The 20,931-nt window shown below is 39.1% G+C and overlaps 1 pseudogene; it reads right to left on the reverse strand.

Moving 5' to 3' along the window:
* Nucleotides 1-213: 213 nt before the first annotated feature.
* On the reverse strand, nucleotides 214-8,404 carry LOC127557203 (HAUS augmin-like complex subunit 2; annotated as a pseudogene).
* Nucleotides 8,405-20,931: the final 12,527 nt, after the last annotated feature.

Raw genomic sequence — 20,931 nt, forward strand, 5'->3', positions numbered from 1 at the left:
GACTGTGCGTTCAGTAGTCCAGGGATAAGAAACAATTTTACCAGTAGCACCTTGTATAGAGGTAGATTTTGGAGATAATGGGCCCAAAGGTTTTGTTAAAGCAGAGTAGGTAGCTCCAGTATCTACCAAGAATTCAACAGGTTGACCCCCAATCCGTAAGCATACCCTAGGTTCGCCGGGGTCTAAAGAAAGAGAGAGAGAGCCAGGGCTCCCTCAGTCTGTCCCCTCGAGAGCGAGGACATCCTTGGGACGATTCCGGATCGGGCATTCGTTCTTCCGATGCCCATGTTTCTTACAATAGGCACACTGGTTTGAGTCTAACGGCTGCCGCCCACGAGGGCACTGGGAAGTACTCCTAGGGAAATTGTTTGCTTCTCTCATGGCCGCCGCTACTGTCTTGGCGCATTCTTTACCTGCTGCCGTAGCTGGTGCGTCTCGGGTATTAAAGACCTTCAGAGCGATCTCGACTAGTTGAGATATATTCATACCCTCGAACCCTTCTTGCTTCTGTAATTTCCTACGTATATCTGGGGCAGACTGACTAACAAATGCAATATTCACATATCTATAGTTCTCGGGAGCTTCTGGGTCAATAGTGCTATAGGTACGGTAAGCCTCATATAAGCGCTCCAGAAATGCCCTGGGGATTCCTGTGCACCCTGAACAACCTCAGAAACCTTAGTCATATTAATAGGTTTCCTTGCTGCTGATTTAAGGCCTTGGAGAAGGTACCTATGATAAGCAGAAAGCACAGTACGACCTTGCTGGGAATTAGGATCCCAGGAGGGCCGTTCGGAGGGAAAGCTAGCTTCTACCTGAGCGCGATGCTCCTCTACAGACCCTCCACCCGGTCCCAGGACAGCTTTCCTTGCTTCCCTTTTAATCTTATCTCTTTCCTCTGTAGTAAAGAGAGTAGTAAGGAGCTGCTGACAATCATCCCATGTGGGCTGGTGGGTATGGAAAACAGATTCAAGAAGGTTAATCAAGGCTTGTGGTTTTTCAGAAAAAGGGGGATTTTGAGCTTTCCAATTATAAATATCATTTGTAGAGAAGGGGACATAAACTAAGAAAGGAACCCCTTCTGAGCCCACCATTTCCCTCAGAGGCAGAATAGGTTTGGGGAAAATTGGGGCTTGCTGGACAGATCCTGAAGCATTATATGCAACTCCACCTCGAGTACAGGAAGGTGAGAGAGTTAGGGGAGCTGAAGGGCTCGCCGGAGTGGGAAACGGCACTGGAGGAAAGGAGGAGGGAGAAGGCAACTGAGCAGGAGTCAGCACCTCTGTGCTGGCTGTACCAAGTCCCTGTGTACTACTGGCTGGAGAGGGAAGAGAGGCGGGAGAAGACTGTGGAAGAGAGAGAGAAGGAGACAAAGGGCCAGGCGGTGAAAAGCCAGGTTCAGGAGGGTTTTGTCCCTCAGGTGGCAATTCGGGCAGGGAGTTTCCAGGCAAAGGTGGATACAGACGTACACCCAGATATGGTGGGGGAGGGGGATTATCTAAGGGGTCTTCCAGAGGATCCTGTAGGATTTTTTTCTCTGGCGGTTTACAACCCTCCCTGTCTGTCCCAGGGAATGCGTGACCAGAATGCGAATATCATTTGTCATGGTCGCAGCCCTCAGCCAGGAAGGGGGGTAAGAGACAATCTGTAGCCAAACATCAATATGGGGTATTGATCTGGATGGCCAGGTTCACCAGTAACTACCCGGTGCACCGCCAATGCTATTTCCCTGTCATACGTACCTTCTGGAGGCCATCCTACCCCAAAGGAAGGCCATTCCTTCTGGCAAAACAGTTTTAGTGTATTCTTTTTCCACGATATTCCATAATCATGATGTTTAAATGTCTCAGAAAAGTGACTAAGAAGACATTCAAGTGGAGTCATTGTTTTTGAAGCAGAGTTTCCCATGGCTGAGTTAACAGATAATCTTATGCCACCAAGGAGAACTCCTATCTTTAAACACTACTTCTTTTCTCTTCTGAGAGAATTATCCAATCTTTTTTATCCCTTATATCCAATTACAAAGTTTCTTAAAACCTAAGTAACAAGCCAGGCAAACAAGACACACACAAAACACACGGACTTCACAGTTACAACATTAAACAAACATATAACATATAACATACCCAGAGGATATTTTCCAGCGTCCCAGAAAATATCCATCTCAGAATTTTAAAACCCGTCGGTATTTATTCTGAGACTACAGGTTGCTAGCAACAGACCAGACCAGAACCAGAACCAGAACCAGATGGTACCCCAAAAGGTACCCAGACAGACTTACTCTCCCAAATGCCGAATCGATTCCGTTGTCCACTGTAGGCCGGACTGAGGCTGAAGAACTGCTTCCTTTTCTATCCAGAGTGCTGATCTTTCCCAAGGAACAGACCCAGGTCCTGAGCCCAGGCCTAGGTGGAGACGGAGAGATCTCCAATCTCTAATCCAGTTCTCAGTTTCTATTATCTCGGGGGGACCTCCAAAATGTAATGCCAGAGAAACTGAGGCAGGAGAGAGATTAGAGAGTTTTTAATATTTTATTAATGGGAGAGTAAGATTGACTGGACAGGACTCTCGTCTCAAATTATCCAGTCAGACAGAGATAAAGATATACTGGGACCAAGGAATTCATGTTGGTCCCAGGTCTGGAGGAGACTATCATCTCAAAGAATCCAGCGTCCAGCATCCACCGCCAGCCGCCATTCTCCAGCAATGAATGGAGAATCTCTAACCTTTATATACCTTTTAGAGACAAATAAGAGGAAAAAAGAGCAGGAAAAGCCCAGCTGGAAAAGACTATGAATCAAAAAGGAACCCAGAGATAAAGATGTCAGTGAAATATCTTGGAATACTTTAAGGGATGTTGTAAATTCTCAAGGACAGAAGATAATCAGGTAGTCTACTCTCTTGTTTATCTTGCTTGGGCTAACAATTTATATCCTTAGACTAATTGGTCCTCAGCCTTCATGGACCAGAGGGAGATTTACAGCTTAGGGGAGTAATTAGGAAGACTGAGACAAGGGAAACTTATACAAGGAAACTGAGTCAGGACAGTTAAAGAGAACTGTGGCATAACACCTTTAGTCTTCAGGCTGAAAGATATATTTGATGCTGTTATAATCATGTCCCTATTTTTATCTCTTGTAGCAAATTTCTATAAGCAGAGCAAATGATCAGTTAAAACCACCAGCACAATACAAATACTAAAAATTTTGCTGTTTTCAATACGAAAATGTGTCATCATTATATCTGCAACAATTAGGTCAATGAGTATTTGGCCTAGTCATCTGCCTATTACTAGATGTATATGTTGGTAGGAAAAAAGGTCCTTCACAGTTCCTATCATGTCACTATTTGTGGGACCTACTCTATTGATTTTATTTAAACTCAAATCTGAATCATGTTTAGGGTGGTTTGATAAAGAGAATTTTAAGGCAATCAGTTTTCTTCAAGGGATGTAACTTATGGAATATTTTGTGTTATGACACAATTTTTCTCCCTCTTTTCTAAATGTTTTTTTTTAAATAAAGGATGCAGTAGCCTTTCTCTTTTTCACAGAGAAAGGGGAAGTGTAAGCACAACTCACAGTGTCCCTAAGGATAAAATGGAGAGGACAGGCAACAACAACAAGCTCAGCCTCTTTTCTGGGGTCCCAGCAGTAGACTCCCCTTAATTTGTCACTTGCCAGTCTTGTTGAATGAAACCACTGGTGTGAGCAAACTCATCAGCCCTGAGAAAAGGGCTTTTGTTTGTGTTTGTTTGTTTTGGTTATGACAAAGTCTAATTTTATTCATGTTTATTATTAGTGTAAAAAAATGTACTAGGTGTTCTATGGTACAACTACTTTTCTTATAAATAACTTATTTGATTTGTACAGCTCAAGCCATAATAAATTGGCTTGCTGATGCTGCCCCACAAGAGGTTGCCTGTCCATCTATTACATTATTCTTTCTACTCCCATACTTCCCAGTTCTTATATTTTGTTCTATAAAGGGCCCTTACAAAACAAAGGGGATATTGTCTTTACCCCTCTGGGTGATTTTACACATGCTCAGGTCAGTTATTAATTCTAGAGACAAGTCAATAGACACTTCTTTTAGGTCTACACCAAGCCACAGAGAATGCCCTCCCGTCTCTTGTGAAAGGTATTTTCATTGGTTACAAGCCAAGAGAAAACATTAGGCAGGTTGGTCGGGCTGCACATTTTGTGCCCAAATGAATTCTGAAGTGCTATTAAACCCCCTCTCTTTGACAGAACAGAATCATGAGTGCTTTGAAGAGAAAGTATCCTGAAGGAGAAGAAAAGGCAGCCACTACCAAAATGCTGCCAGAGAGATCCTGAAAGATCAGGATTTAATAGAGATCATTCAATTTTGCAATTTATACATTATTAGTAACATAAATTGAATAAGGAGGTTTGCATCGAGCCTTAGACTGGGAGCTCCTCCAGGCCAGGGCCTGGTTTGTGCCTTTTTTTTTTTTTTTTGTATCATCCCAGTGATCAGTTTGGAGTTTGGCTCACAGCAGACAATAAATGTTTATTAAATGACTAATTCTTCCACTTATCTTTCTCCTTTCACTCTCTTCTAAACTCGATGTAATCTGAGTTCTCACCTCATTCAATTAATGTTACTAGTGGAAATGCAAAGTTACTAATAATCTCAATTGCAACATATAGATTATTTGTACTTAGTTGTACATAGAAAGACATTAGAATTCAGAAGTTTCATCTCAATATCAGATAAGCTAAGAAGAGAATTTGGGGGGTATGTGAGACTATAAACAGAATCCCAATTAGTAGAATTGTACCTAATCCTTGACCTCCTTATGGAACAACTAGGTTATCTCTCCCAAGGAAAGGATAGCCAGTCAGAAAAATCCTATAGATAGTTAATAGTCATTTCATAAGAAGCTTTCTAACAGCTTTTTTGGGGAACGAACAATTGAAATGTTTATCCTTAGCCTCTAATGGCTGTTAATAGCTGTGCTAAACGGTATGATATCATACCCTCAGAAATCAAATAAACAGCCTTTTATTAAATGTTTATTAAATATTAAGTGTTTATAAATGCCCCTTAGCATTTAATACTAGGCTAAAGGACGGAGACAGGAAGGCAGCATTAGTACCTACCCTCAACAAGCTCACATTTCAATGGAGAATCAACATTTAAACAACCCTATGCAAAGTATATCCATAATAACTTGGGAGTCATCTTGGGGAGGGTATTAGTTTGGAAGAGCTCTGATAATGGTTTTTAGCAGAAGGTGGGATTTGGGCTCCTACCTGAAGGGAGCCAGGCAAACCTTGAGGCAGAGAGTAAAAAGGAGAGAATTCCAGGCATAGAATCATTGATCAAAGTCCAGAGATGAATGGAATGTGCAGTGTAAGGGACGGGAAGCCAGTCAGTGCCAATGGATCCTACAGTATGTCCGAGGGAAGAAAGTATTAAGAAACTTTGAAAAGGAGGTGATGAAAAGGTGCCGCAGGTTGTAAAAAAGCTTTAAAAACCAAATAGAGGATTTTATATTTGCTTCCTGAAGGAATATGGAACATTTTATGTGAAACTTTCTATTTCAGAAAACACTTCATGTAAGTAAGCAAAAATCAAATGTCAATAGTCACTTGGTATCAATCAATCAACTGGCTCTGAGCTTTGGACTGAAAAGGGGGAAGGGAGACTACCTTTGCATGCTTTTCTTGAAGAGTCTCCAGAAACTATTTTGGTGAAAAAATCCTTTTGTTGCTGTCTCCACTTCAGTATATTTTCTATCTGTCCCTCTTTGAGTCTCTGCTGGAAAAACATTCATTTTGTCAGAGCCCTATAGATATTTTTCACCCTAGAGTCTAAACAAGGGAAGATTTCTTATGCCTTCAATATGGGCTCCTCATTTCTCAATGAAAATCACCACAAGTTCTGACAATTGTTCCACATAGTTGTGAATGGCTTGCATAGGCAAATTGTCCTGGCACAGGACTTTATCAGCACATGTCCAAGGGTCCACTTCCTCCAGTATTGTCTTCAAATGCAGATTCATGCATTGCATTCTCACAAATCTGTCTATCTCAATTTGAAGATAGAAAGAAAAGAGGAATGCCTTCTCCTGTATTCTTTTCTAGTACTAAGAGGTCAGTTTCCAAGGTCTTCTGATTTCAATTTGTATATTTTTAATCTGCTTGATCCCACATAAGTTTTCAAAATCTAGAGCAGGACTTTTACATGAATCTAGTATTTTCTGAGTGAGAAGCCCTGATGCTAAGTGTTCTAAGTGCTCACAGTGATTGGGGAGATCAATGCCCTTGAAAGCTGCTGAATCACTTTAGGTGATTTTATTAATATTAAGTAAATAATGAATGAATGAAGAATAATGAATAAAATGAATAAATTAATTAAAAAGAAAAATACTAATAAAAATCCACTTTAAAAAGGGAAAAGATCCATAATTATTTTCTATATGCCTTTTCTCTACAAAATTAAAATTAAATATGAAATGCAAAATAAGTCACATTTTGGAGGAAAAATTCTTTTAAAAATATGAGAATTGATTTCTGTTTTGTATCCTTTGAAATCACTCTAGCAGAGATGTGAAAAACGTCCAGGGTCATTTACTACTCTTAAATGACTATTGGAGTCCAGTTTTACTGGATCCCTTCTGAGACTGAAACTAATTGCCAACCATTTTGACTTTTCAAGCTGAGGAGACACAACAGAGGTATGAAAAGGTGCTAAAAAGATTGGTAGGCAATTGTGTGAAGACCTATATAAAAGAGCATTTAAAGGATCAGAAAGGAAGTATGTCAATATCTGGGGATATTTAAGTACAAACTTCATAGTCACCTCTTTACCAAAATGGACATGTTTGTGTTATGATCAACAATTTTTTCCTACATGGGTATTTCATCATTTCCTGAACATGACAACACCCATTTGGGATCCAGGGAGCATAGTCTAATGAGACCTGTAAATGCTGTAAAGCATTTCTTTATTCTCCTCAGGAAAATCATTTTAGAGATGTTGTTTTGGAATGTCTACTGAGGAATAGAATTAATGATGGCATGATTAGTCCAGGATTCCCCCTTTAATGATATATGCTTTGATTTAGTGAAAAAGCTTTGGACCTTGCCTATTCTGCTTAAAATGAGTAAGATATGTAAACATGTTCAGATTCAACTTCAGAGATGAGAGGTCAATCGAGCTCAGGCTTGGGGTCACCACCACCTGTTTGAACTTGAAAGAAGTCCACATACGGTCTTACATTTGGGTGTTAGTGAGTCGGTTTTGTGATTATTCACAGTTGGGGGAGGATTCTGGGAAGATGTATTAGTATGTTAGAAAAAATGCTCTACAGCATTTCCTCCCAAAAGAGAATAAATTGTGCCTCAGGAGGAACAGCTAATGAAAAGCAAAGAAGACTTGAGTAAGAACAGGTATACTTCTAAGAAAAACAAGAAGACTTGAAGAAAGAACCCCAGATGGAGTTTTACCACTATGAGGTACAAACACCTCCAGGCTAGCTCCACAAAAACAGAAAGCAAGTGGTTCTGGGGCTAGCTGGGTTTCATAGAAATCTCAGGTAAAACCTAGGAACTTTCACATTCCAGGCAGTGTGAGAAATATGAGATCTGAGTCCAGGAAGACTGAGGAAACCTCTGGTGATTATTTTATAGAACTATTAAAAAAAACAAATTTAGTTGGAAGCAACAAAAAGGTCAGAAATATCAAAGGAATTAATGAAAAAAATACAAAGGATGGCATCCTTTGTGCCAAACCCAAAACTATATTATAGCGCAGCAATCATCAAAATCATTTGGTACTAGCTATGAAATGAGTGGTGGATCAGTGGAATAGATTAAACATAAAACAATAATCAGAACTTATAATAATCTTTGCATTTCACTGAATGAGTTGGGGGAAGCTAGAGTGCAGAAAGTTTAGGAGAAAGAATAAGTGGAGGCATCAGTCAAACATTTATTGTCTACTGTGGGTCAAGCTCTATACTAAGTACTAAGGAGGGATACAAAGAAAAGTCCAAGCTAGTCCTGGGCCTGGAGGAACTCCCAGTCTAAGTTTGCACTCCATGCAAACAACTCTGGACAAATAAGTGATTTACAAGAGCAATGGGAAGTAACAAAATTGTCTCTTGGGCTTCCTATAAGTGTGAAATGAGGAATAGCACATGCAAGAGCATGTTGAAAAGGGTCCAGCTCTACTCTACAGGCCAGGTATGAGTCTGAGTAGATCTCTGCTCCCCGTTCTGCTGCTGACTTTCCCACCCCCCTCTCCCAATTCCTTTCCCTTTACTCATATGTTCCTTTCTTCATTCACAGACTTGGTCCCTTTACCTCAGAAAAGCCTTTGCCAACAAGCCAGGTTAGTCCTGTTCCCAGATCCCCCTCACCAGATTTCACCATTGTGGAAAAAGACCACCTGTCCAGCATTGAACAGGGGTCCCTTCCCACTGCAAAGCTGAACCCAATGCCAGACCACAGACTTACACATGTGACAAGGAGGAATTTTTGTCTGCCTCTGGTTCCAATACCTGGCCCTTGGCTGTACTAAACTTGACCCTGGATGTTCCCAGACTAGAGGCTGAACCATCATCTCTCCATCAACCCCAGGTGCATCAGGATGCCATTCCAGTCTTGCAAGCCCTTCCATCAGAGGCCAGACAGAAACTCAACCTGGGTGGCCTTAAAATCAGTCATCAAATGCAGCACTTCTCCAATCAGCTCAGAAGCCAGCCTGTCTTTCCAACATACAACTCCTCTCTGGAAAAGAAGCCTTCAGTTCCTGAGCATTTTCCTGAGATTGTTCCCAGGCAAAAGAACCTTTCAGGACAAATTCTTATAAATTCCTTACAAAGGACCCAGTCAAAATTGCTGACCACCTCAATCCTTTTACAGGATTTTAAAAGATTATTTGCAAAGTTATATCTAGAAGCAGCATCCTCCCTTCCAACAAGCTGAGGACCTGCCTTTGCCAAGGGAGACTTTAGCCAAGTTCCACACAGCCTTGGTCCCTGTGTCTCAGCTTCATTTGATGAAAAAATAAAAAGGCACTCTATATATGCGGTCTTTTTTTTTTCCTCCAAAAATTTAAAATAAATTTGTTTTTTTTAAGAAGAGATAATTTTTTTATTTTTTCTTTTCATTTTTATTATTAAAGCTTTTTATTTACAAAGCATATGCATGGGTAATTTTTCCAACTTTGACCCTTGCATAAACTTCTGTTCCATATTTTCCTCTCCTTCCCTTCATCCCCTCCCCTAGCTGGCAGGTAGTCCAATACATGTTAAATATGTTGAAATACATGTTAGATCCAATATATGTATACATATTTATACAGTTATCTTGTTGCAAAGAAAAATCAGATCAAGAAGGAAGAAAAAGAAAAACTGAGAAAGAAAACAAAATGCAAGCTAATAACAACAAAGAGTGTTAGATATGTTGTGTTCCACACTCTGTTACCATGCTTCTCTCTCTGGGTATAGATGGCTCTCTTTATCACTGTACAAGTGGAACTGGGTTTGAATCATCTCAATGTTGAAGAGAGCCACATCCATCAGAATTGATCTTATAATCTTGTTGCTGTGTATAATGATCTCCTGGTTCTGCTCATTTCACTCAGCATCAGTTCATATAGGGTTCCCCAGACCTTTCTGAAATCAACCTGCTAATCATACCTTATAGAACAATAATATTCCATAACATTTATATATCATAATTTAATTTATTCAGCCATTTTCCAGTTGATGGACATCCACTCAGTTTCCAGTTTCTTGCCACTACAATGATTTTTGCACATGTGGGTCCCTTTCCTTCCTTTACGATCTCTTTGGAATATAATCCCAGTAGAAACACTGTTGGATCAAAGGGTATGTACAGTTTGATAACTTTTTGAGCATAATTCCAAATTGCTCTCCAGAATGGTTAGATTCATTCACAGTTCCACCAACAATGTATCAGCGTCCCAGTTTTCTCACATCCCCTCCAACATTCATCATTATCTTTTCCTGTCATCTTATTTAATCTGAGAGGTGTGTAGTGATATTTCAAGAGTTGTTTTAATTTGCATTTCTCTGATCAATAGTGATTTGGAGCACCTTTTCATGTGGCTACAAATAATTTTAATTTCTTCATCTGAAAATTGTCTGTTCATATCCTTTGATCATTTATCAATTGTAGAATGGCTTGAACTATTATAAATTTGAGTCAATTCTCTATATATTTTAGAAATGAGGCCTTTATCAAATCCTTTGGATATAAAAATATTTAAGGAATTTGTTTTTCTTGTGACTTCAATACCATTTGTCTCATTTTATATGCTATATTTTTACTTTTATGTAGAGAAAGAGGAACATAGGAGATAAGTCAAATTTTTTTCTTTTTAAATCAACAAGATTGATTGCACTGCTTCCGGGGAGAGTGAGCACACTGAGAGTGAGTCTGGAATCTTAGACTGCTAATAGTAGCTTGGCAAGCTGCCAACCCTTGGGATATTGGGACCTCCACACGAGCTGTCAGACAGCTGTTGATCACTTAGTCTGGGGCCTTATCATTCAGGAAATTCTAGGCTCAATCCCAGGCCTGTCCAATTGCTATAGGGGGCACATATTGTGGGATCACCTAGCCTTGGAGGTTCATCAAACTCCCAGGACATATAAGACACACATACATCTTAAACAGACAATGCTGAGCTGAAAGTTAGATACAGTCACCTCCCACTGTTTGAGTTTTAGAAGTTGAGAATTTTGTATGGCCAATGAAAGTTATAAATAGCCTAAATGCTCTTGTGCCATCCTCATGGCTCCAACATCTGGCCTTGGCTTGGCTGCACCTGACTGTAGCTGTTCCCAGAGAAATGGCTAAGCCATTATCTGCCCTCACCCCAAGAGCATCAAGAAACCACTACAGGCTTGACCTTGCATTAGCACACTTTGGTAGCCTTGAAATTGGTCACCAAATACAGATGTGTAATTTAAATAAGATGACAGCACCTTCCAAGAGATTCTGTGTCTCTGGATTAGGAAGAAGATGGTATCTAAATTCTACAAGTAGTTGGAAGTTCATGTCCTGAAGCTTAGCACAAATAATGCTTATTAGTTGGTTAAAAATTCAAAAATCAGATGAAATGGAATATTATTGTTCTATAAGATATGATGTGCAGGCTGATTTTAGAAAAGCCTGGAAAGCCTTGTATGAGCTGATACTAAGTGAAGTGAGTAGAATTAAGAGAACATTGTACACAGAAACAAGATTATGTGAAGAACAACTGTGATAGGGTTGACTCTTTTCAACAATGCTGTGATACAAGGCAATTCTAATAAACTTGTGATGTAAGATTTAAACTGAATGTGGATCAAAGCATAGGATTTGGATTGCTGTTATTATTCTCTTGATTTTTTTCTGTCCCCTTTTAATCTGATTTTTCTTGCACAGTTTGACAAATATGAAAATATGTTTAGAAGAATTACACATGTTTAACTATACTGGATTATTTGCTGTCTTTGAGAAGAACTTGAAGGGGAAGAAGAAAAAAATTTTGGAACACATGGTTTTGCTAAGGTGAACGTTGAATTTGGAAATTCATGTATTTGGAAAAATAAAAAGCTATTTTTAAAATGTATGGACAGAGCGGGCAGAGCCAAGATTGCAGAGAGGAGACATGTCTTTATCTGAGTTTTCCCTGATCTCCCTCAGATCAATACCAAATCAAGCCTCTGACCTGGCTTTGGAGTGACAGAACCCACAAAGATTTGTAGTGTAACAAATTTCCAGCAGATGATATTTTTGAAGAACTTCAGAAGAGGTCTGTTTCAACTGGGCACAAAGGGAGGTAGGCTGAGCACAGACAGAGGCACTCAGGCAGCACACAGTTCCAGGGTGGTATGTGCTCTGTGGGCTGAAGAATATAATGAGAGGAATCCACAGTAGTATTGTCCTTGTTGCAAGCCAGTAGAAGTCAGCAGATTAGTTTTAAGACATCCAACACAAATATAAAAAGGTAAATAGTGAGCCCCTGAACCCCAGAATTTCACAGGATCTGGTCACATCCATCCAGCACTGGAAGTTTGTCAGCACTGACTCAGTGCAGCCACTGTTGCCTGTAGAGGAAGCTTGGACAATTTTCCCTTTGCTCTAAAAGCAGATCTCAATTTAAAACAACAACAACAACAACAACAACAACAAAAACAAAAAACCTCTGACCATAGATAGTTTTTATGAAGAAAGAGAAAAACAGATTTCAAACCCTGAAGACACTGATCATCTCCAGATGAAGTCCCAAAGAGTGATATGAATTGGTTCCCATCTCACAAGGCTCTATTGGAAGAATTCAAAAAGGATCATAAAAGAGAATTAGAAGAAAAAATGGGAAAGGAAATAAGAACTTTGCAAGATGGTTTGGAAAAGAGAAAACAGAAATTTTCTGAAGAAAACTCCTTAAAAATAGACTTAGTGAAATGGAAAAAGCAAATAACTCCTTACAAATAGACCTGATGAAATGGAAAAAGCATATAACTTCTCATAAAATAAATATGACAAAAATGGAAAAAGAAAACACTCCTTGAAAATAGAATTTGTGAAATGAAAACAAAATCCATTGAACAAAACAACTCATTTAAAAATTCAGTTGGCCAAATGCAAAAGGGGCTAAAAAGAAGAAACTGAAATAAATAATCCACTAAAAATTAGAACTGAACAAATGTAAATAACTCAATGAGACATCAAGAATCAATCAAACAAAACCAAAAAAAATGAAAACATAGAAGAAAATATAAAATACCTACTTGGAAAAAACAACTGATCTGGAACATATATCTAGGAAAGACGATGTAAGGAACATTATGAGACTCCTAAAAAAACATTATAAAAAAAAAGAGCCAAGATATCATCTTTTAGGAAATCATCAAGGAAAACTGCCCTGATGTCCTAGAAACAGAAGGTAAAATAGCCATTGAAAGAATTCACCAACCACCTCCTAAAAAAGATCCCAAAATGAAAACTTCAAGGAATACCATAGCTAAATTTCAAAATTACTGGATCAAGGAAAAAATACTGCAAGCAGCTAGAAAGAAACAATTAAAATACAGAGAAGCCATAGTCAAGATTATTCACTTTGTTGAAAGGTGGAGACATTATGTTTTCTCCAGGTCAATTGCTTTCTCCCAAATTTCTTAAACTATTTGCTTTGCCCCTTTAACCACACGTCCCAAGGACTGATACTTCTGTTCTTAGTGCTCTCTCCTGCTTTCCCTGGCCAACCCTGTGGGGTCCCACCAGTGGAGGATAACTCTTTGATCAGGGGAGGACACTTTTCTTTGTACTTTTCATTGATATTTCTGAAGGCCATTATCAGGAAAAATGCCCCTGGTTGGAAACTCCTCCAACCTGTCATCTTCTCTACCAAATGTCTATTTTAAATTCTTTGGCACATGTCCCCTTAGCGATCCTAGTGATAACAGATATTTACAATGCTACTCCTCCCTAACCTTCTTCACCTTAGCTTTGCTTCCTCTAAGCTCTAGTTAATTCACTTCAACTGATGGCCAACATTGGACATTGATTTTAGATTGGCACTCAGTGGATGCTGCTTTAACCAGCTTTTGGGTCCTCAAGCTCATCACCTATCTGAGTGGGACTTGTAAGATAAGCTCAGCTCAAGTACACTCCCAGCTTGAAGCAATTACCTAAGAAAAGATCATCAATCCTTTCCTTAGATGGAGTGGGAAAAGGAGAGTATATGCTAGACCCTAACCCTGAGCCCTAGACTAGCTTATGAAAATTACTAACAAAAATTTTCCAAAATCAATAACATTAGTATGTTTAGACTTGCTGTGCCCACAGAATACTTGCCCTGTCAACTGTTAAATCCAGACAATCAATTTGCTGTTTTGACCATATTTTTTTTTTAACAGATCCTATAACACAGATGGAAAATTGTTTTTTAGCAATCTTTATATTCCTGACGTGTATCAGATCCAAAATTTTTCTATAAAGCTTTGTTCCCCTTGACCCCAATTGCCAAGTAAAATGTTATTTAGATCTGCCACCTTGGCAAAATAAAGCTTTGACTTAAGAGAATCTTTTGAGAATATTCTCATTTTGTTTGGAATCAAATGCTCTCCTGCAGCACCCCTAATTCTCTTTTTAAATACCTGTTCAGAGGAGGGTACCTATCCAGGACAAGACTGGTAAGATAACCTTCACCCACTGCAGGGGTTTCAAACTACTTTTGTTTTTTGTTAACATCTTTACCAATTGGATGGAAGCTTTCCCTTGCAGAACTGAACAAGTCTAAAAGTATTTAACATTTTACTAAGAGAGATTTTATTTATATCTTTATATTTATTTTTATTTATATCTTATATTTGGCCTGTCCAACTCTTTACACAGTGATAAATAACCCAAACTGTGGCTGAGGCACTGTAGATTAATTATCATCTCTTTTCTGTCTGGTATCCTCAATCTTGGGGAAAAGTGAAGAAAATCAATCATCCCCTCTAGTGAATCATTACTAAGTTGTGCCTGGAGACTCACAAGGGCAGGGTGAAAAACCTCCCAATAGGACCACTTAAGAGTCTGCATTAAGTTCAGTCACTTTGAATGTTTACATGGACAGTCTTTCTTCACCTGAAGGTGTAGTAGATTCAGAACTGCACCTGGTCACCCACTGGGTAATCTGGACTTCGCCAGGCAGAGACATCTCTATAACCCCTTCCAGCAAGAAGTAGCTCCAGAAGATGAGACCATCCACTCTCTGTCCCAAATGAATAAGGAGCATCAAAAATAAGATGCCCAAAGTTAAGGCAGGTGCAGTACAAAATTGGATACCCTCACTTGACCTAGTGAACTTTCAGGCCTAAAAAGCTACCTCTGAAAGGTTAGCCCCATGATCTCTGTCCAGAAAATTATGGATATTGCATCTGTCTTCAATTTGAGCAATTCTCAGCTCCATGTCTAAGCCACTAAATTAGCATATCAGTGACATGAAGCACCTGGTTTTTCTCATTTTCCCCTAGAAATTTATCTGCTTGATCCTAGCTCATGGCTAACTTCTTTAGGAACTCAGCCCCCTATTTATCAGGTAAATAAATGTTTCTCACTAACTTGGTGATGCATTTGATTTTTCTAATTTTCTTGTGATACCTGTGAAAATGCTAAAGGTACTCCAACATTTTGAAGTGTCCTGTACATCAAAACAATCTCCATACTCATTCCAATAAGATTTCTGCTTTTTCTTTTTAATCTCTCTTCTCCTGGGAGTGGGGTGGGGATCTTTCTCCTGCCAAGGGTAATTTGGCTATTTTTATCATTCATTGGACCTACAAGATTATCAACTTATAGAATTCAAGCAGAGGGGAGGTGCTTGTACCTAGCTTTCAGCTCATTATTGCGTATGATTGCCTTAGCAAATGATTTTGTGGGTATTATACATCATGGGAGTCAGATAAGCCCCAAAGTAAATGTTTGTTCATCAGCTTTCCTGGATTGATGGTTCAGCTTTGGAATATTCACTGCCACCAAGAGCAGTGGAATCAATCTAGGCGATTATAAAGAAAAAAAAATCCCAATAAAAATCTATTTAAAAAGGAAAAAAAAACCCTCACACTTATCTTCTCCTATATTCCTTTCTCTTTATATAAAATTTGAAAATCACCTGTAAAAAAGAGACACATGCTTTGAAGTCACAAGGAGCATCAATGCCTTTAAAAATTATAAAAATTTAATTTTTTTTTAATGAGTTAGAATGTCAGTATCTTTGTTGAGCTTTTTTCATTGATGTTTGTTTCTCAGTCATCTAGTTCTGGTTGCACCATGGCCTGGATATTTGTGTGTGAAATATCCCTGTCCTTATGGTCAATGCTCAGTGGAGCAAGGACCTGGTTACCAAGGCAGGGTGCAACCTGGATACCAGTGTTCCTTGGCAAAGGCAGGTCCTTGTCCCAGTAGACAAGGAGTTTTCTGTGTCTAGCTAGTGTGCTTCTTACCTTCTTAATGAATCCTGGGAAAGGAGCCTGGTGGTTAGCATTTTCTGACTGGGGCTGTTGGATGGAGTATGGGCAACTAAAAGGTCCTGTTGCCTGAGGAAAATCCAACGAAAGGGCAACACCTGAACTCCTTGCCCAAAAGGAGTCTGAGTTTTGAAAGTAAAAATGCTGGCTTTTGAGGGTAAATGGAGTAACACTGAAGTGGCAGACTGATTTCAAGGTCCCTGAGGTGCCCTTTATGTCAAGAGTCCAATGGAAGGGCAAGGTTTTCTGATGCTTTGGAGGTTGAAGGGAAGGCAAAAGCTCAGCCAACTCTGGGAACTGGGAGAATCAGATGCAGCACAGTCAAGATCAGGTTTTGTTAGAGCCATGAGGAGGTTACTAGTTTCTTCCTGTCACAGGGGCAAGGCAGCAATCTGAGTAATTTCAGCAGGCAGTTGAGGTGGAGCACCTGCTCAACGTTGGACAGGGGGTTTCAGTCCTACAATGATGAAATCTGGTGAGAGGGACTTGGGAACTGCACTGACTTGGCCTGCTCACAGCAGCTTTTCCTAGACAATGAGACCACATCTGTGGATGAAGAAGGGAACATATATGAGCAAATAGGAAGAAATGAATGGGTGGCAAAGACAGCAGCAGAAAAGGGAGCAGAGATTTGGAGTAGAGCTGGACCATTTCCAATGTGCAATTGCGACTGCTGTCCCTCATTTCACACTTATAGAAAGCCCAAGGGACAACTTCAGTTTTTCCAGTTTTTATTATAAACCACTTATTTGTATAAAATTGGCTACATGGAACCCCCGTCCCCTTAAACTAGGAGCTCCTACAGTCCAGGGACTGGCTTGTGCCTTTCTTTGTATCTCTTCCCCCCTTACCCACCCTCACATCTCCCAACCCTCCTCCCTCCCATGCCCTACTTAGTACAGAGCTTAGCCAATAGTATACAATTAAATGTTTACTGATTGATGCCTCCACTTATTCTTTTTCCTTGCAGCCTCTTCCAAACTATCTTCACTCTGGTTTCTCACCTCCTCATTTAATTGAATAGTACTAATTGAAATGCAAAGTTACTAATAATCTCAATTGCAGTATCAAGGTTATTTGTACATAACTATACATAAAGAAGGCAAATTAAAATCCAGAAGCTTTTATCTCATAATATTAGATGAGCAAAGAAGGAGAAAAGACAACAATGGCAAATTTTGAAGGGGTATGGGAACATACACACACTAAGGAACTCTTAATTGGACCTATTCCTTGACCCAGTATATGGCACTACTAGGTATCTATGTCAAGGAAAGGATACCAAGTCATAAAGGTTTTGTGAATAATTAATATTCATCTCATAGAAATCTTTAAATCTTTTTGGGGAATAAATAATGTGAATGTCTAGTCATGGCCTGCACTGACTGAAAAAATTTGTGGTTATATGTTGTATGGTATATATAGTATATGGTATATATTTGGTATGGTATCACACCCATAAGAAATCAAACAATAAGCATTTTTTAAAATGTTTACTCTGTACCTGGCACTAGACTAAGTGATGGGACAGAAAGGCAAAATTAGTCTCTGCCCTCAAAAAGCTCACAATGGAATCAAGAACAACTCTCTCTCTCTCTCTCTCTCTCTCTCTCTCTCTCTCTCTCCATATATATATATATATATATATATATATAACCCAGCCCAGCCAACCAGTGTTACTGGATCCTGCCATATGTCTTTAGTAAGGATCCTCAAAAAGGAAATGATGGTGGAGACAGGTTGTAAAAAGCTTTAAAAGCCAAACAGAGGATTTTATATTTGCTTCCTGACTTAATAGGGAACCACTAGAGAATTCTGAACAATTCAGAGAAACTTAGCAGACTTGGAGGAATTGTCACAAAGCAAGCATAAGGACAAGAATAAATCACATACTAAATTGACATAATATCTAACATTTATGTGGAATTTTGTTTTGCACTATACATAAGTAAACAAAAATCAAATAGTATTCACTTGGTATCAACCATCAATTGGCCCTGAGTTCTAAATTATAAAAGTGGAAGGGAGATTACATCTCATGGAGATCAAGAGGTTTCCAGGAAATATTTTGGTATAATAGAACTTTCCTTTTCTTGCTCTCTCCACTTTCAGTACATTTTCTATTTGTTCCTCTGAGTCTCTCCTGGGAAGACACTCACTTTTGTCACAACCCTATACAGAATTTTTTCCACAGGAATTTAATTTGTCTCATGCCTTCAGTATGGGCTCCTCGTTTCTCAAAGAAAATCACGGCCAGCTCCAACAATTGTCCTACATACCTGCGTAGATGGCTTATATGATCAAGTTCTTTTGGCACAGGGACTTCATCAGTTGATATGCAAGGGTCCTCTTCGTACTTCAGTACGTTCTCCAAAGGCTGATTTCAATCTCACACTTTGGAGCCAGAAAAAAAAAAAAGGAACATCATCTTCCTTTTCTAGTTCTAAGAGGTTAGTTTTCAAGGTCTTCGGTCCGATTTCAGCTTGCATTTTTTAAAATGTTTACTCTGTACCTGGCACTAGACTAAGTGATGGGACAGAAAGGCAAAATTAGTCTCTGCCCTCAAAAAGCTCACAATGGAATCAAGAACAACTCTCTCTCTCTCTCTCTCTCTCTCTCTCTCTCTCTCTCTCTCCATATATATATATATATATATATATATAACCCAGCCCAGCCAACCAGTGTTACTGGATCCTGCCATATGTCTTTAGTAAGGATCCTCAAAAAGGAAATGATGGTGGAGACAGGTTGTAAAAAGCTTTAAAAGCCAAACAGAGGATTTTATATTTGCTTCCTGACTTAATAGGGAACCACTAAAGAATTCTGAACAATTCAGAGAAACTTAGCAGACTTGGAGGAATGGTCACAAAGCAAGCATAAGGACAAGAATAAATCACATACTAAATTGACATAATATCTAACATTTATGTGGAATTTTGTTTTGCACTATACATAAGTAAACAAAAATCAAATAGTATTCACTTGGTATCAACCATCAATTGGCCCTGAGTTCTAAATTATAAAAGTGGAAGGGAGATTACATCTCATGGAGATCAAGAGGTTTCCAGGAAATATTTTGGTATAATAGAACTTTCCTTTTCTTGCTCTCTCCACTTTCAGTACATTTTCTATTTGTTCCTCTGAGTCTCTCCTGGGAAGACACTCACTTTTGTCACAACCCTATACAGAATTTTTTCCACAGGAATTTAATTTGTCTCATGCCTTCAGTATGGGCTCCTCGTTTCTCAAAGAAAATCACGGCCAGCTCCAACAATTGTCCTACATACCTGCGTAGATGGCTTATATGATCAAGTTCTTTTGGCACAGGGACTTCATCAGTTGATATGCAAGGGTCCTCTTCGTACTTCAGTACGTTCTCCAAAGGCTGATTTCAATCTCACACTTTGGAGCCAGAAAAAAAAAAAAGGAACATCATCTTCCTTTTCTAGTTCTAAGAGGTTAGTTTTCAAGGTCTTCGGTCCGATTTCAGCTTGCATTTTTTAAATGTTTGATCCCTGCATTACGTTTTCAAAAATTAGAGCAGGAATCTTACATGAATCTAGTATCACCTGAGTGATGAGCCCCGAGGCTGAGTTCACCCAACAGGTGCCCTACGGCAGTTGGGGAGATCTGGGGAGGAATCTAGTAACTGTTGAGTGACAAGCGCAGAGGTTAAGTATTCCCCAACAGCTGCTCTGTGGCAGTTGGGGAGGAGAGGAATTTAGTATCTCCTGAGTAATGAGCCCCGAGGCTGAGTATTCTTCCAACAGATAGCGCAGAGGATGAGGAGATAAATGCCTTGCGAGTGGCTGAATCAATATAGGTGATTTTATCATTAAAAAAAATAAATAAAAACCAAGAATCAACCCCGCCCAATTTAAATCTATTAAAAAAAAATAAAATCCCTCATTATCTTCTTCTATATGCCTTTTTCTATATAAAATTAAAATGAAATACAAAATAAGACCCAAGTTTTGAAGTCACGTGAAGGATAAATTTCTTTAAAAATAGAAGAACTTAATTTCTGTTTTATGTCCTTTGAAATCACTATAGCAGAGATCTGAAGAATGTCCAGGACCATTTTCTTGGTTCTTTCTCATCCCTATTCCTATTACTACTCTTGACTATTAGAGTCTAGTTTTACTGGATGCCTTCTGAGACTGGAAATAATTGCCAATCATTTTAACTTTTCAGACTGAAGAGGTACAGGAGACAGAAAGATGCTAAAAAGATTGGTGGGCAACCGTGTGAAGACCAATATAAAAGAGTATTTAGTGGATCAGAAAGGGTGTATATCAATATTTGGGGACATTTAAGGCAAACTTCACAGCCATCTCTTTCCCAGAACTGGACACAATTGTTGGTGTGATCACCAATTTTGTCCCATGGATATTTAATTATTTCATGAACATGATAACATCCACTTGGGATCCAAGAGGCACAGGCTAAATAAAGTATTTATTTACATAAGATCTGTGAAGAATTCCTTTATTCTCCTCAGGGGAATCTTATAGATGATGTTTTGGGTTGTCTCCAGAGGTATAGAATTAATGATGGCATGATCAGAACAGGTCAGGATTCTCTTCCCTTTCAATGATGTATGGATTGATGCAATGTAAATTTAAAGCCTTGTAACTCAACCATCCTGCTTGGGTTGGGTAAAGTGTAGACGTTCAGATTCAACTTCAGAAGTCAGAGGTCAGTAAAGGCTTGGGTTTGTGATCACCAGCACCTGTTAGAACTTCATTCTTATATCCGGAATCAGATATGGTCTTATATTTGGTGATTGGTGGGTTGACTTTCCGATTATACATCAGATTTTGGGAGCTACTTCCAGAAAAGTGCTGGGGAAATCTGATTTAAGGTCAGATTGTTATTCAAGATGGTAGAACATCAGGCAGTGTGGAAGTACAAAAAGTGGAGCTG

Source organism: Antechinus flavipes, chromosome 3, assembly GCF_016432865.1.
Source record: "Antechinus flavipes isolate AdamAnt ecotype Samford, QLD, Australia chromosome 3, AdamAnt_v2, whole genome shotgun sequence".
Taxonomy (NCBI): Eukaryota; Metazoa; Chordata; class Mammalia; order Dasyuromorphia; family Dasyuridae; genus Antechinus; species Antechinus flavipes.